Below are 17722 nucleotides of genomic sequence, written 5' to 3' on the forward strand. Positions count from 1 at the left end.
CTTAATCTGAATGAGTTTGACGATTGAAAAAGGCAACAGATATTCATTAGAATTAGTTGGAAAGACCTGGAGGCACCATACTTAAAAGTTCCAAATCAAATACTAGCTTTGGAACTAGATTAAATTAACACCACAGTAGTTCCGACCCACTGTGTGACCTTGGGCAAATAACAGCAGTACCTTGTAGGCCTGATGAGAGGATCAAGATATGTAGAATGTGTTTACAATTCTGGCACATCATCAACACGCAGTAAATGTTGTCAGTGTTGCAAAGCACCACGTGTCCTGCAGTTTATTTACAGGAATATCCTAAAATGACAAATGCATAGATTCACAGGTTATTTACTTTTATAGAGCCCCAGAGTAAACATGTTAACATTATCCATTTAAGTCTGGTTATAACCAGACTATAACCAGACATTTTAATCTGTCACCTACTTGTCAGCATATGACCACTAGTTAGAGAAGTTTTCTAGTTGTAATTTACACACAAAGCCGTTTCACAGCTTTTAACTATAAAGACATAGATTACCAAAAAAAGTAACAAGAGGCCACGCATATATTTTAGTTAACAGATGTCTCAAATTGGAACAAATCTGCAAATCTATTATTTTCATTCAATACTTTCTGAAGTTAAATTTAGTCTTAAATAGTTGTGCACTAAATTACATCTTTACAGTCCAAGAGCAAATGCTTTGGAAATCAGACGCCATTATTTTCATAATTTTTTTTCTTTCAAACGGTTAAACAAAACCAGCACTGTTGATAACCCTCACTCACTGTGGTAATCTTAAAAAGGAGGATATGCCAATGGCATTACTCTATTTTGGATACATTTTGACACAAAGATATTCATATTTATCAGCAGAAGGTCTTTAGTCAGCTGTCAGCTGAATGGAGGCTGCTTGACTGTTTGGGAAGTGAGGAAACCTTGAGAAGCTGGTGAATAATACCTTTCAAAGCACTCTTAAACGCGGCATCTGCAGATTCTGATTAGCTAGCTCTGTGGGAAGCCATGGTGCAAAGATACTTGGAACAGGTATTCAGACACTCAGGCAAGGTGGCTTCTCTGCAGAAGGGCTGTCTGAGCTAAGATCTCAAAGGAGACAAAGTGGAGAAGATGGAACCAGAAAGAAAAACAGCATGTGCAGAGACCTAAGAAAACGCTTATCAAGTACCGAAAGAAACCAGTGTGGCCAGAAGGGAATCCGAGGGTAGTAAAGATGAGGAGATGAGAGCACTAAGGGGTATACTGTATAAGGCCTGACAGGCCGTGTTAAGGTAAACAGGGACTATTTATTGTCTATTACTCACCCTCAATGTCTAGCAGAGTTCATTTAATAAAGGCTATAAACCCATTAAAAGTGTGAAATAAATGACAGCCTTTGATAAGATATGTAATTAGCATAGGTCATGGTCTTTCTCTAACTCAGTCCTGGAGATTACACAAACGAGAAGTATGTTAGAGATACAAAGAGATGTTGGAGGAACTGATCATGACTGCCTACCACAGAGGGGCAAGAAATGGAAGCCTTATCAAGAGATAAGGGCAGCGTGCCAAGAGAGTAGGGGTAGTGCAGGCTGGGACAGAATTTTTCTATTCTGCCTTTTCTCCTCCTGCTCATTGCCTCACATCTTTCACTGGCAGGGTGGCCAGCACCTTGCAACCCTACTTAGCCCCTGGAGTTCTCCTCCAGAGTACTCAACTGAGGAGGAGAGAAAGTTCTACTAGCAGCTACTCTGGTAAAGCCCAGATTCTAACGCAGAGGCTTTGTGTTTTGAGGGATTCTCTACCCGCCAACCCATTCTGGCACCAAAGCCTGAGCTTAGCTCCTCCTTTTTACAAGCCGCTAATAAAAGGTCCCATCCTCCACTGTGAGCTCGGAGTAAAAGAAGAGTAAAAAGAATCAACTATCACATCTGCTAGAAAAGCAAACAAAGCCAACCAGTATGCTAGAGGAGACAAAATAAATGACTATAGAGGGGCACCTGGGTGGCTCAGTGGGTTAAAGCCTCTGCCTTTGGCTCAGGTCATGATCCCAGGGTCCTGGGATTAAGCCCTGCATCGGTTTCTCTATCAGGCAGGGAGCATGCTTCCTTCTCTCTCCTGTCAGCCTCTCTGCCTACTTGTGATCTCTGTCTGTGAAATAAATAAATAAAATCTTAAAAAAAAAAAAAAAGACTATAGAATAAAAGGTGATGAATATTAAAAATGGAATATTTATAAAATATGGGTAACAGTGAATTAAGGATCCTGGTTATACAGTTCATTGTTCTACCAGCAGACAAGGGCCTAGGAAGCAATAGCACCTTAGTATCAAGAGCATACCTAGTGCCCAAATCTTGTTCCTGAATGCCATTTACCAATAAAGGAAGCAGGGGTCCCTGGACAAATGCTTAACACTGAGACAGGAAAGATACAAGATGAACACGGAGCATTTTAATAGTGCCATAAAGTGAGAAGCACTTAAAAACCAAAACCCCACAATGATGGAGGTATACTGAAGGGATATAGTGGCCAAACAAAGCTCCCAAAGGTCAAAGCTGAAACGCAACAAAATAAAGTATTATTGGACTACTTTCCAAAGCATAACAGAAATATCCATGAGTTCATAGTGGTATAAATAAATTGAATGAGAGAAGAGATCATTTTATTTCTTAAGAATTCCAAGTAACCAGGCACCTGGGTGGCTCAGTCGTTAAGCATCTGCCTTTGGCTCAAGTCCCGATCCCAGAGTCCTGGGATCAAGCCCAACATCGGGCTCCCTGCTCAGCGGGAAGCCTTCTTCTCCCTCTCCCACTCCACCTCCCCCTGCTTGTGTTCCTTCTCTGCCTGTGTCTGTCAAATAAATAAATAAAATCTAAAAAATAATTTTTAAAAATCCAATTAACCTATCTAGATATTATTCCACCTTCAAAAGAGAGTACAACCCTTGTCTTTTAAGTGTTTGTTGCACATGTGATTTCATTCCAAAGCACACAGAATTGGGTCAGGGGGAGTAACTCTATAGTGGAGAAATTTGGCAAGACAGATCTCAGCCAGCTGATCAAGGTAACAGCAACACTAATAAGTCATCCTGATAGAAACAGAATGGAAATTTACCTCTGTGGTCTTCCTCTCAAAATCCCTTAAGCCCAGCTTATGCATGAGAAAGACTCAATCCTAATTGAGGGACTTTCTACAAAACACCTTACTCAAATTCAAGGTAATCAAAAACAGGCAAGTCTAAGAAGCTGTCACAGTTAAAAGGAACCTAGCTGGCTCAGTTGGTAAAGCGTGACACTTTATCTCAGGGGTGTAAGTTCAAGCCACACGCTGGGCATAGAAGTAACTTCAGTACAAAATCTTTAAAAAAATAATAAATTGGGGTGCCTGGGTGGCTCAGTGGGTTAAAGCCTCTCCCTTCGGCTCAGGTCATGATCCCAAGGTCCTGGGATGGAGCCCTGCATAGGGCTCTGCTCAGCGGGGAGCCTGCTTCCCCCTCTCTGCCTGCCTCTCTGTCTACTTGTGATCTCTGTCTATCAAATAAATAAAATCTTAAATAATAATAATAATAATAAATTATTTTTTAAAAGGAGCCCAAGGAGGTATAATAACTAAATGTAATATCCTCAAAGAGATCTTGGAACAAAGGACATTAAGTAAAAACTAAGGAGGGGCATATCATGGCTTAGTGGGTTAAGCCTCTGCCTTCAGCCCAGGTCCTGAGTTCAGCCTGCTGCTCTGCCTACTTGTGATCTCTCCCTCTCTGTCAAATAAATAAATGAAATCTTAAAAAACAAAACAAAACAAATGAACAAAAAAACTAGGGAAATGTGAATAACGTATGGACTTAGGTAATAGTAACGTATCTGTATTAGCCCCCTATTTTGTGATAAATGAACTACACTAGTGTAAAATGTTATTAGAGGAAACTGGGTGTAGGGTACATGGGAATTCTTTGTACTAATCTTCACAACTTTTCTGTACATCTACAATTATTCTAAAATAAAATAAATTTCAAGGTCTATTTTATTAGCCTTTTCTAAGACTTAACTACTAAGTCACCCTTAACAAGTAGTACAAAATGTTCTAATATTCCAAAGAGCCTTGGAGAACAGGGAGGGCCAAAGTAACAGGCTTCTTTGAACCAGATCTTAGGATACTAAACTGACACATATATGACCCAGCAAGCTGGCTTATTGTTTTTAAATAGCAATAAAGAGAAAGAATTGCTAAGCAGACATTCATTCTAAGTATTACAGTTGATTTGTTAATTCAGTGAAATTGTTTTCCAAGAGAATATTGACAGGTCTATTAACTGGAGCTGTTCATAAAGCCCTAATTAAGCAACAAGATTCAAGGAGTCACTGTCACTCTTTTAAGTACTTAATTAGTTGCTCTTATGGGATTGTTTTCTTTTGTGTGAATTCCTAGGCAGTGATCCACCTTGCTGTGTCCTTTGGGGCCTGCACAATTTATTTCTCTGGAGTTTTATTTACCTGATAACAATTTGAGACGTAATCCACAATTGTATGTATTTATTTATTTTAAGATTTTATTTATTTATTTGGCATACAGAGATCACAAGTAGACGGAGGCAAGTAGAGAGAAAGGGAAGCAGGCTCCATCCCAGGACCCTGGTATCACGACCTGAGCCAAAGGCAGGGGCTTTAACCCACTGAGCCACCTAGGTGCCCCGAAATCCACAATTTTAATGTGCAAGTCCACTGACAGCAATTTCAACCCTGAAGGAAGGGAAGTAAATTACAGATAGGCACCAGGGATGGTCTACTCAATACTTGCGGCTCCCTTATCCACCGTGCCTTAGTTTTTCCTCTTAGTATGGCATAGGACTGAGCCTTGAAACTTGAGCAGGACAATTAAGAGGGTCACTGTGTCTCCTAATTGCTACCTACAATACAACATGAGGTGGCAGCTTGGAGTTAAAGAGTTACTTTGAAATGTTTTACTTCATCATCTTTTATTTCCTCACCAGGAAATTAAAAAAAAAAAAAATCAAGTCAACAGGGAATAGTAGGTGACTAATTAACTTCACTTATCAAATACGAAATCCCATTACATTATTTTAATGTGCATGATTAAGCCACTGAAATCTCTTGGGATATTGAATACAGGCACAGACATCAATGAATCATCCTTTTCAAGTGGCAACAACGATGCATCCTCCCTCCACCTGGGTAGCCTTAACAGTGGTCAGGAAGATGATCTGGATGCTCAGAGGAGCTTACCGTCCCAGATTTTAAACCCTGACGTCATGACAAAAGTCATCCTCCTTCCTTAGGGACCATTTCTATTTCACTACCTAGGACTGAAGTTGTGATCAGGCTCTGCTGGAAATGAAGACTGCTGTTTTTTCTTAGAACCTCTCCTTCGGGAATATATTAAAAATGAAGAGAATCACTACGACAAAAGCAAGCTGTGCAAAGAGTATATACAACAAACTTCAAACACAAGAAATGAGGACTAATCTACTGCTGGATTACTAAAGTCCTCTAAAAGAGGTAGAGTTTAAGGACAGAGTGCTAAAGGCTTGCTGTAAGGCAAAGGTATTGATAACCTGGAATTTTTCAGAGACGTGTTGGTACTGGCCCTGAACCTGTCATTGATGAGCTGGCAATCTTTAAGGCATGAATTTCATTTTCTATAACAGGGATTGGTAAACTCTAGCTCATAAGCCAATTTTGGCCTGCAAATCTGTTTTTGAAAACCCCTGAAGCACAGAGTGAAGGGGGGATATTTTTAGTTATAACCCTGAAAACTTTACAAAATTCCAATTTCAGTGTCCATTAATAAAGTTTTATTGGAACACAGCAATGCTCACTAGTTGACACACTGTCTATGCCTATGGCTGCTCTCTTATTCCAAGTGCAGAACTGAGCAGTTACCAGAGACTATGGTGCCCAAGTCTAAAATATTGTCTGGCCTTTTACAGCAAGTTTGCCAACCCCTGCTCCAGAACAACAGTGTATAACAAAACTTTCCACATTGGTGGAAATGTTCTTGGAGCTGTCCAAGATGGTAGTCACTAAATACTGAGATGGAAAAGCAGACTTAGTTTTTATCAGTTGAACAGTCTTATGTATTGCATAGCACAGCTGTAGAAAATGAGACTTTAGTTTAAGCCTTGGACTTCAGATCAAGTATTCTCTAATATTCTCGTACTCGACATAATTTTTGAGAACTCATAATACAGTTTTTAATCATATACATTTTTTCCACCTGTAAAGAAAACCTCAGTTCTTAAAAAAATTTTCTTTCTTTTAATGTAAGCTTTACAAACTTACAAATGTGGGGCTTGAACTCCAGACCCTGAAATGAAGAGTCGCATGCTCTTAAAAAAAAAAAAGAAAAAGAAAAAAAAGAAATCACATGCTCTACGATGTTCTACAGACTGAGCCAGCCAGGAGCCCAAGAACACTTCACTTTATATTTTAACTTTACCCTCACACTACTACCACACTCTCACCATTTCTGATACCAGATGTGTGTGTGGGTTTCCCCCCACACCAAGCAAATCTGTTTCACCAGCTGGGTGTCCTACAGTTTCACTCAATTCTGACACTCTATATATCTGGAGTATCATCAGACCTCACAGGTTAAGGGCACATCCAACAAGACTGCCCCTCCCTCACTTCAAATGCCAATCACAAGTTCAATTTGTTACCAGTGAACAAGTTTTGACCAGTCTCTGATATAAATCAATCAGAGGTTCCCACAAACTACCCCCTCAGGTTTGATTAATTTGCTAGAGTAGTCTCAGAACTCAGGAAAATGGCTTCCTTACTGTTTAACAGTTTATTTTAAAGGGATATGAGAAAGGCTATAGATAAACATCTAGATGGGAGATGCACAGGGCATGGAAGGCTGTCTTCCATGCCTTCTCTGGTATACTACTCTCCCAGCCCCTCCAAGTGTTCACCAACCTGCAAGTTCCCTAAACCCCACACTATTAGGATTTTTATGGAGGCTTCATCATGTGGGAATGATTATTACTCCCATTTCCAGTCCCTTTCCCCTTTCTGAAGAACGCAGGCGGGGCTGAAACTTCCAAGCTTCTAATCATTGCTTGGCCTTTCTGGTGACCAGCCTTATTAGAACAGGACATTGCAATCAGCCACGAAATTTCTGGATTTAGGAGCTCAGTGTCAGGAATCAGAGTCAAAGACCGAATGATAGAACAAAAGATGCTCCTAGTGTTCTTATCATTTAGGGAACTTTAAGAGTTTTGGGACTTCCGGGGCACCTGGGTGGCTCAGTTGGTTGGGCATCTGCCTTTGGCTCAGATCATGATCCCAGGGTCCTGGGATCAAGCCCCACATCGGGCTCCCTGCTCAGCAGGAAGCCTGCTTCTCCCTCTCCAATAAATAAATAAAATCTTAAAAAAAAAAAAAAAAAAAGTTTTGGGAATTATGTGCCCAGAATGGGAGCAGAGGCCAATAAAGGTATTTTTTCTGTTATTGCACACCACCCATCTGAGCTGAAACAAGTTAATGAGAACCTACCCAACAAAAGAGACTATATTACCTACCCTGATGTCACATAGGGCTGTCAGACATCTGAGGTCCTGATGGAGGCAGATTTCTCTCTCAGGTAAAGGCATCTAGGATTCAAAGAGGAAAGGAATCACAAGCTATCCCTAAGATAGGGTCCTCTCCTCAAAGAAAAGACAAAAAACTGTTTGCACCCAGACTAGGAACAACTCCACAGAAGGAGTTACTCCACTCTCAGAGGTGCAAAACGCTGCCCGGGAGTACTTAGCCACAACACCAAAACAGTGCTTGGAGCCAGACCTCAATAAAGGCAGCGTTTGCTCTTCCAACAGTGTAACACCATCCAAGGTACCACATTAGCCTGGATAGCTGACAACCACTGGGTGACTCCCAAAGCAGCTACCCAGACACTCAAGAAGATGGGTACAGGTATCCTCATGAATTTAATGTTGACTGCAAACCACAAGCCTGGAAGCAGTGATGGCAGACTTTGCTGCCAAGCCCTTTAAACAAATAGGAAACAGGAACCCCTTTCCCATGCCTTCGGTCATTCTGTCCAACAATCACGGAATTCCTGCTATGTGCCAGGCACTATGACTGGGATCTAGCAGTGAACACCCAAGATACACCATCCTTTCTTTTTAAGATTTTATTCATTTATTTGACAGACAGATTTCATAAGTAGGCAGAGAGACAGGCTGAGAGATGGGGAAGCAGGCTCCCCGCTGAGCAGAGAGCCCAATACGGGGTTCGATCCCAAAACCCTGGGATCATGACCTGAGCCCAAGGAAGAGGCTTTAACCCACGGAGCCACCCAGGTGCCACCACACCGTCCTTTCTTTCCTGGACTTTATAATCTCATTATACATTCTATAGATGGAATGGTACAGATAATCTCAGAGATCCTAAATGCCTTCAGACCATAACCACCGATATCCCACTTAGCCTTTCACTGCTCAGAGGCTGAACTTGTTGGAGGGCAAATATTGGTGATGTTGCTTTCTGATGGATACCAACTAGCAAACAGGCCTGCCACACAGTAAGCAGTCACTGAATAGGGAGGGACATTTACCTGAGAATGCCATACTGACTGTTCACCAGCCACTAATTTCCTTTCTTCAGGAGGGCCAATGATGCCCTACTTTCAAGTCATCCTAAAAAAGAAAAAGATTTCACGGTTCAACACCCTATACTAAAACAGCAGCTCCTGAAGCTGCTTTTCTGTAGAAATGGAAACAATGCTGTCTGCCATTTATGATTTACCCTATTTTCAATACCTTTCAGAATTATTTCCCATCATCTTTTTATTGCCTAGAATTACCATTAAAGCTAACAGTTCCCCCAAACCCTCTAGATATCTCAACTCCTAAGACCCCATTTGTATGAACATCTGAGGTATTCACACAAAGCAATCAACATTAAGCTAAAGGAACTCTTTTTAAGGAAAGGCAATTGATAGAACAAAGCTACCTTTTGTGGCTGAGTGGGTTAAAGCCTCAGCCTTCGGCTCAGGTCATGAGCCCAGGGTCTTGGGATCAAGCCCTGCACTGGGCTCTCTGCCTGCCTCTCTACTTGTGATCTCCATCTGTCAAATAAATAAATAAAATCTTTAACTCCCCTGCCTCCTAACATCTTCACCAGTTCAGCAGTGGAATCCAGGATGTCACTTTCCACAGAAGCAGCAACTAAGTCAGTCTTATTGGATAATCTCCAGCATCACCCTGAGTGGTAAGTATTTGCCTAGAACTGAGAAGCATCTCTTCTCAGAAAATTAGTGATCCAAAACAAAATCACTACAAAAAGGGACACAGTATTTACTGCTCCAAAGGACTCTGTTCATTCCTGAAAATCAGTAAGAAACTCACAAAAATATATTATCAGCCTAAAGAAGAAATTAGTATGGTTGTAGCTAGGCCTACTGCCTAGAGCCTCTCAGTCTACTGGTATTTTTCTCTTTTATTAAAGAGCCAGAGAAGAATGCCCATAATTTTAAAGCAACTTCACACCAAAATTTCCCTAATCAGGCGTTCCTATAGGTAACTACATCTATGAAACCCTGACTAGTTCTGTATGGTGTAGGAGCGGGGGCCAGGCACTTTGATTTGCAACTGAAAAATTGCAAAAATCCCATTAACTTATTTCCCTGTACATCCCCCCCCCAACCGCTCTGGAGCATCTGGTAGGCATTCAAACAATAAAAAGGTGACTTTCTCCCTCAACTTCTACATTACTCATGGCTTGTTTACCTTTGTTCCCATTTCCAAGCAATGATTCAAGTAACTTCATACTAGCCAAACCTGTTGAACAAGAACCACTCAAAAAAAAAAAAAAAAAAAAAAAATCAAAAAACAAAAAAAACAAAACACCACTCAAAAGGATTTGGATTTTTAGGTGTTCCCCTGCAAAATCATGCCCTTACAGATTTAACCTTTGTGAATAAGCAATTATGCTGGCATCCTGGTATAGTTAATAACAGAGTTGGCATGAACCAGGCCCAGAATGCCAACCAGCTGTTGGCTGCTTCTCTCCCAGCAGTGTAACACTTGCCTAGGTACAGGTCAACCTAGGCAGCTGCCTACCGCTGGGGCGGAAGGCAGGTGAATGAAGTTGCACTCACCTGGGGCTGCCTCTGTCAAAGCCCATGCCTGTCCCCCTCTGCAATCGAAGCACGCCAGGTTAGAGTCAACCAACAGTAGTGAACACTTATGTGAAGTTCAAGACCTCTGCCCGCAAACTGTATAACTTATTTCTGAGTCACAGAAATAGGCAATAAAACAAAAAGCTTTTGCTTGGTTAGCTTTATTTTCTCACATCATTTGTTACCCATGTGCCACAGCAACTAAACAGGGGGATTTTTTTTAACATTCTATTTTTAAGTTATTTTCACTCAACATGTGGCTCGCACTTAACAACCCCGAGATCAAGAGTTGTATCCTCTAGCGACTAAGCCAGCCGGGGCCCCTCAACAGCAGCATATTAAGGGTCTAGTCAACAAGTAGAAGGAAGCTTGGCTCTATCACTTAACAGCTAACAATGAACAAGTCATTTAACCTCTTCGCACCTCCCAGTCTCATTTGTAAAATGGGAAGGTTATCAATAATACTCTGTACACAAGCTGGTTGTTAGATCTAAAAAGAATATAAATTAAGCCTAAGAATATCTGGTATAGAATATGTGGTCAATAAACACTTGCTGTTATCAAAAGCTACATTCCAGGCAAGGAGATGAGGAATTAGGGGGGAATAGAAGTGGAAAAATTATCCTGGGAGAGCAATGGGCAGTGAAAATCGTGAAGGATGGTTAGAACTAGACTGGAGAGGATGTGGATTATGAGACCTTTTGAGGAACAATAAAAGCAGTACTTTATAAAAACCGGATGTGATAATGGGTATGGAAGGAACTGCAAACAAGCTGCCATTCCTGCCAATGACCTCAACTACTGGTTGAAAGCAGTAACCAAAACGTTTGCAAGAATGTTAATAAACATTCTTACCCACTCACTATAGTAATTTACCTTATTTACATAAGATTAGGGTTTCTAAGACAATACCTTTTTCCAACCAAGCTTTAATTTCACTCTTAACCAACTCCAAACAATTGAGAGAAAAGGTAAAATAGAGGGGGCTTATCGTTCAGGTCTAAAAATGAATCTTAAAACAGTCTGCCCCTTTCAGGGGCTTGGGTTGAACGACCTGACCGAGCTCCACCCGGACACGTGCTCATCACAAATGTTCCCCAGCCCCTGGCCCTAGCGCCAGGCGTCCGGGAAGCGAGGCTCTCAGACCGGATCTAGGTGACTCTCCAAGGACAAGAAGGATGGTAGAAAACAGGGGGCGACTCTAGGGCTACATTTTCCCAGCGACTCTTCGAGATGCCCTCCAAACCTGGGGTCATGGTGGAACGAACCCCAATTTCATTCCGAGCCCAAGAAGAAGCCTCCCCACCGCTGCCTCTCGCCCCGAACTGGTAAACCTCCATGGCTTCTCCCCACTTGGCCCTTAACTCACCCGCACGTGTCTGGGAGCTCGGCCGGGGTACTCCCGCCAGAGCAGAGGCCGCAGGGGAAAGGACCGCACGGAGCGGAGGGAAGCCCCGCCCCGGGGCGGATACTGAGCAGGCCCTCAGTGGGCGGGGCCCGGAAGCCCCGCCTAGGAAAGTCCGGGTTAGAAAAATGCCGGAGCGGTGGCGGAGGTTAGCATACTCCTTAGAGTAGCTAGCACCTCACAACAAAAGGGGCAGGAATCTGCACGAGGGCTACCTTTATTTGACTTCCATCCCGTTTGTTACTTACGGATGGGAGGGAACATTGGGTTTGGACGTGCTAAAGACTAAACTTGGGGTGTCCGAAGGGAGGCCGTGCATCCTACCTGCACACAGCGGGTGCCCGTGGGACGCCTGTTCCTCTCGCTCGTGTGGTGCCTTTGAGTTCCTGCGGGAGCAGCTCACGCTTTTTCCACCTCCCGCTCAGATCTATCAGGCTTTCTCCAGTAGCTTTGTCCCTCGGCTGATGGTTCGCTCACCTACATAGGTCACCTCAGTTTTCAGGTTCTCTCCAGAAGATTTTCCAGTAGATGATGCCTGGCACCCCTCCAGCCTAACCCTGTGGGGCAGCATCCCTGGTGCCCTGCAGTGGGATCCTTCGGTGAGTTGCAGTCGTTCAAGAGCACTGGCTTTCTCTGTCAGAGTTGCCTTGCACCGTGGCAGTCTGCCAAAGATGCCACATTTGGAGTTGAGACAGATTGCCCACCAAGTTATCAATATTTCTTTCCAACACTAAAACTTCCTTCTCCCATTAGCTGGAGTCAGTACGATTCTGTCCTGCTGAACAGTTGGTAAAGCTGGAGCCCCTCTCTTTCCTAGCCCCACGAAAGCCTATCGGGTCTGCTCATCTATCAACCTGGCACCTTTGCCAGGCAAACCCATGGGAATCAGCCACTGCACTTGGCATCTGCCAACATGTTTTATCTTCCCTCAGCTGTCATAATGAAAGCAAATGTGCTTCCTGTGCACCCCAATCCTCACAGACCTCTGCTGAGAAAGACCAGAGTGAAAAATTGATTCCAGCTACAGACACCAGGCTCTAAGGCCAGAGAAACACAGGGGAAGTGGTAAGCAACAAATCCTCCAGTTTTGATGGAGTTGGACACAGGCTCTGATTGGAAAAAGGCTTACATAAATACGATAATTAAAAAAGTCACATGAGCAATGCTGAGCGGGTAGGCAGGAGCTCTGCTTTGCAGTTAAATAGGAATGTGGCTGAAGACTGCCGCAATAATCAGTGCCTGCATCCGGCTGCATCCGGAGGGTTATGAGAGCTATAAAACCCTGCAGATTGGGTGGGTAATTGTCCTGTGGAGCTCTGCTAAAGAAGAAATTACATTGACATTTCATATATTTTGCTTTCTTTTCTTCCAAACACACAAAATGCAGAAAGAGAGCTGCCCTGAGGATTCAGGAAAAGGAAAAATGAGGTTTGTGTGAATATGTGCATGTGTGCTTTCAGACAAGAGACAGGAAGTAATTGAGGCTAGTGATGGAGAGAAAGCCCAATGACCTGGGGACTACTGGATTCGTAGATTAGTCAAGTACGAGGCAGGATTTTTGTGGAAGGCAGGCCAGCCACTATGAGTAAGGATGAGTGGTGGGCCATGTTGTCATTGACAATGTAGTCACCTTTTTTTTTTTAGGTATAGGGCATTCAGTGTCCTAACAAGGAAAACCTTGATTATGATTTCTGTATTTCCTAGTTAAAAAATTCTTCATAGTCAACCTTCTTAGCCTCTAACCTTTTAAATTCTAAATTCATTTTGGTGAGCTGATTGATGTGGTCTTTTGTTTCTTATTCTTTTTTTTCCTTCCACATTTTAATTTAATGTTTCTTATTCTTGCAAAGACAAAATTGTTAGGAACAATAACAAAAAAGAAAAGGAAAAATTTCTAGGAAAAAAAATGCAATGAGATGAAAGGCAAAGGATTAAGGTAGCTCCATTAGCTCTGAGTTTCACCTCATAATCCTATCTAGGCCTAAGGGGCACTAGGTCCCCAAACTTCTTATGTGCCTTTCCCTTTCTCCTCCATCTAAATTATCCTTGCTTCCCTTCTTGAAGCCTTTTCCCTTGAGACTGATCCCTTTCCTCTCCTGCCTGGACAGGAACCACCAGTAGAGAAATATTCAATCACATATTCAGTCAGTCAGCCAGCCAGCATTTACTGAGCATCTACCACTTGCCAGACCCTGTTCAGGTGCAGCAGATAAAGTCAGACCAATAGAGATCTCTGCTTACCTAAAGCTTACAATCTAGTGGGGGAAAAAGACAAAAAAGTATAGATATTCTTGGGCAGATGTCAGAGTCAGGGGGAGTACTAGAGATGGCAACATTTCCCCTGGATGATCCTAAGAGCTTAAAGAGGGATCCCTCCTTCATCCCTGTGTACTCTACTTCTCCTGCTGCTTCTCTGTAATAGCTATTCAGATTAGAGTGGTGCCCTGTAGTTGTCCTTGTTATTTCTCAAAAGCATAGTTGGATTGGTAAGGATACACAGAAATTGGAATCCTCATACACTTCTGGAGGGGATGTAAATTGGTGCAATTTCTTTGAAAAACAGTCTGGCAGTTCTTCAAATGATTATACATAGAGTTACTTTATGATTCAGCAATTCCACTCCTAGATATATACCCCAGAAAATGAAAATACGTGTCTATACAAAACCTGTACATAGATTTTCATAGCAGCAGTATTCATTATTCACAGATTTTCATAGCAGCATTATATCAAAGGTTGAAATAACCCAAATGTCCATTAACTGACAAACAGATAAATACAATGTGGAATATCCATACAGTTGAATATCATTTGGCTATAAAAAGGAATTAGCTCATAAAAAGTACTAATTCATGCTATAACATGAATGAACCTTGAAAATATTACATTAAATTAAAGAAGCCAGACCATATATTATTTGATTCCATTCATACAAAAGTCCAAAATACTAAAATCTATAGAGACAGAAAATAGATTAAGGGCTGCTTAGGTCTAAAGGGAAGGGAGTGGAAAAGTCAAGGTTCTAGGTTTCTTTTTGAGGTAATGATGAAATATTCTAAAATTGTAATGGTTGTGCACATCTGTGAATATAATAAAAACCACTGAATTCTATACTTTATATTGGTGAATTATATAGTATGTGACTTATATACCAAAAAAGCTATTAAAACAACAATGAAAAATATACTAGGAGACGTGAAAGATATGCAGTTCTGATTAAAATTGTGGTTTGCATGGTCATTGCCGATTTTTAGAGAGGACTTTTTTATCCTGGGTCCTATAGCCCCTCAGAGTTCCTTCCTCAGTATAGAGAGAAGTTAATACATTTGCGTGGGCAGCGTGAACAGATGTAAAGGAGCAGACTGTGCATTCCCATCCTTGCACGCCCTAGCTTCCCTTCCTCATAATGATTTGGTTCAACATTTATGGTATTCCTACTGCATACAAGACTTATGGACCTGAAAGAGACAGAGTCTCTTTGTTCCTTCTAGTGGCAGAAGTTAAATCATTAATACAATGCTGTTTATATAAACAACTAAAGCTCTTTCGGAGATAGGCAGTGTGACAGAAAGAATTGTTGCGAGGCATCTTGGGACTCTGGACTCTGGACTTTTTCTATAGCATGTAGGGAAACATTTGTAATGACATCAGTTCCCAGTCCTTCTTGATGTTGAGCAAGTTCCAAGAGTTGGCTCCCTCCTCACATGCCTCCAATCACCTCTTCATTTGGTTTCTAGACTCAATTAGTCTATTTCCATACCCTTCATTTTCTCAACAACTCCACCCCCACAATGTCCAAATTGGCCCTCCAATGCTGAAGCCATTTGCCAGAAATTCATTAAGCTGAACACATGGGAAATTACAGAGGAGATTTCACTTGTCACTTAGGCTCAAATATAGAAAGTAATTTTAAAAGGACAGTGGCAAGAGGCTATTTTTATCTTGCTTGTTTGTGCTGAGTTTTCTTATCTTGCTGTCTCTCAGTCTCTTCCTAGCTACCTCTCTTCTCCTTCTTTAAATTAAATGTTGGCCTTTTAAATCTTTTTCTCAGATTCTCTTACCTTGTTTTATGGTCTTCTCTTTCTGGTGGTAAGGACTAGGAGAGATGGAGTGATGAAGAAGACAAACATGCTCCTTACCATTATGGAGATTACAGTCTGATTAGGCAGGCGGACATCAGGTGGGGTGAAAGACTTGAGGGAATTACTTACACTTTTTTAGTGTTAAGTGGACCCTCCAGTAAATGGACATGTGATAATTGCCAGAATCCCAGCATGTTAGGGAATAAACCTAATATATCACAAACAATGGAAAGAAACCAAAGGTCCAGGTTTCTGTGTGACATAGTCAAGCCCCCTGGGTAAAGAGAACATGTATTTGGGAGTCGGATGTTGGTGAGATTCTAACTCCACCACTTTGCATGTCAGCTCTTTGACCTCTGGATGTCAGTACCTTTGCCTATAAAATGGGAATTATAATCTCTACATTTTCAGTGGTTGTGAAGATGGAATGAAATGTCGTATATAAGGGACCAGGCAGGTGCTTATCCTATGTTACTTCCTTTCTCATGACTTTCCTATTCCCACTTTGAATCACACAGTTGGAAAAAAAAAAAAAAAAGAAGAAGAAGAAGAGCCCAGTCTTCCAGTTGGTAGGAAATGGGGTTCCTCGAATAATGTTCATCAATCATATGCACAGAGAGATGGGTTTTAACCATATTAATTAGTTAAAGTTGCTCTGTATATGCAACTTAGGACAGGCAAATTGCTCCCTTCTTCTGGGGTAAAGGAAAGGCAGTAAAAAATGAAGTTATAGGTTAAAGACTGAAATGAGATGTAACAAAGGACTTCCTAGCCATGAGGGCTGAAAGTGTGAGGGGATACCAGAGAGAGATGCATCCTTTTCTGTTAGTGTGTGGACTGACCTAGGGCAGGCCTATCTGGAGTTCAAGAACAAACCCGCCCACCTCTTCCTCTCCCGCTTAGCGCTTAGCGTTGGGAGTCTTGGAGGAGAAACCACAGCTCCTTTCCCCTTTCCGAGCCAGGAATGCTAGGGAGAGATGAATGCAGCCAGGTAGGCTATTGCTCAGGAGGAAAGGAAAAATGGCAACTGTCATTTCAGGCACTTAAAAAGTACACTAAATTGAGAAGCTGCTGATTTGGTTTACTTGATTCCTCCCTGATACAGAAGAAATCTCTACAATCAGAGGTTTCTAGAAGCTGAAAAGGAAGCCTGAGCTCCAACTGCGGAAACTGGCAGAGGCGATGCTCAAAGGAATAAGCTGGGCTCTGTGGGCAGCATCAGGATTCTTGGATTCCTCCCCCACCCTCCAGCCCTGGGAAATTTCAGGTTGTCTTTTTCTGTAGAGATCTTTTCAATAGGGAGGAGTTTAGTTGTCCTTTTCTCCCTTCACCACCATTTTTCTTTTTTCTTCCTTTCCTTTGTTCTCCCTTTCCCTCCCTCCTCCTTTTTCTTGTTCTCCTCCTCCTCCCTCCTCCTAATCTCCATTTCAGCTGTTGATTCTCATTGCCTAGTCCACCAGGATTTCTGTTTCAGAAACTTTAGACTTCCTTCCTGCAAGACCATCTTGACAACCCAGGGCGCTGCTCTGTGTGTATTTGTAGAGATCAAGACCAAGTTTAGTCAAGTGCTTTAGGAAAAGAGCTTTCCTAGGGGATTTTCAGAGCCTTTCATATGCCAAAGGTTGTGAATGTTCAAGAGGAGTCATTGAACCCAACTTTCCCAAACCTCTTTGACCTTTTAATCTTCCCCAGCCCCAAAGAGTATATCCTGAGACACATGACATGGCCTTAGGAAAACATTTCAGAAGCATATATGTTAGATTTAAAAGAATACTGTAACATTCACTATTTGATTTCTACACCTACACTATAGGTAGGACAGGGAGGTTATAATAATCTCACTTTACAGATCAGTAAAACTGAGGCTCAGAGAGTGATATGTGCCTCTCTTATAGTAACGTAGCTAGCCAGTAAGTAACAAAGGTAGGTCTTGTTATTTATAGCTCTAGACTCTCTGCACTACCTTATACTGCATTTAAATACAATATACCAGGATGCCTGGGTGGCTCAGTGGATTAAAGCTTCTGCCTGTGGCTCAGGTCATTATCCCAGGGTCCTGGGATCCAGCCTCACAGGAGGTTCACCCCCATAGTGGGCTCTGTG

At 42.0% G+C, this 17722-nt stretch overlaps 1 protein-coding gene across 2 annotated transcripts in view; it reads right to left on the reverse strand.

Annotated features, from left to right (window-relative positions):
* MATR3 (matrin 3) overlaps positions 1-11620 on the reverse strand; it is a 47353-nt gene extending 35733 nt beyond the window's left edge. Inside the window, exons 1-5 of one of the 2 annotated variants that reach the window (XM_082725520.1) lie at positions 11502-11620; positions 10112-10149; positions 8567-8648; positions 7529-7604; positions 181-309 (exon numbers count right to left, since the gene is read on the reverse strand). The gene's annotated coding sequence lies outside the window, so the exon portion shown is untranslated. Of the gene's footprint in view, positions 1-180; positions 310-7506; positions 7605-8566; positions 8649-10111; positions 10150-11501 lie in introns of both variants that reach the window. The other variant, XM_082725502.1, reaches the window with a different exon arrangement.
* Positions 11621-17722: the final 6102 nt, after the last annotated feature.

Source organism: Mustela nivalis (genome assembly GCF_964662115.1).
Source record: "Mustela nivalis genome assembly, chromosome: 3".
NCBI lineage: Eukaryota > Metazoa > Chordata > Mammalia > Carnivora > Mustelidae > Mustela > Mustela nivalis.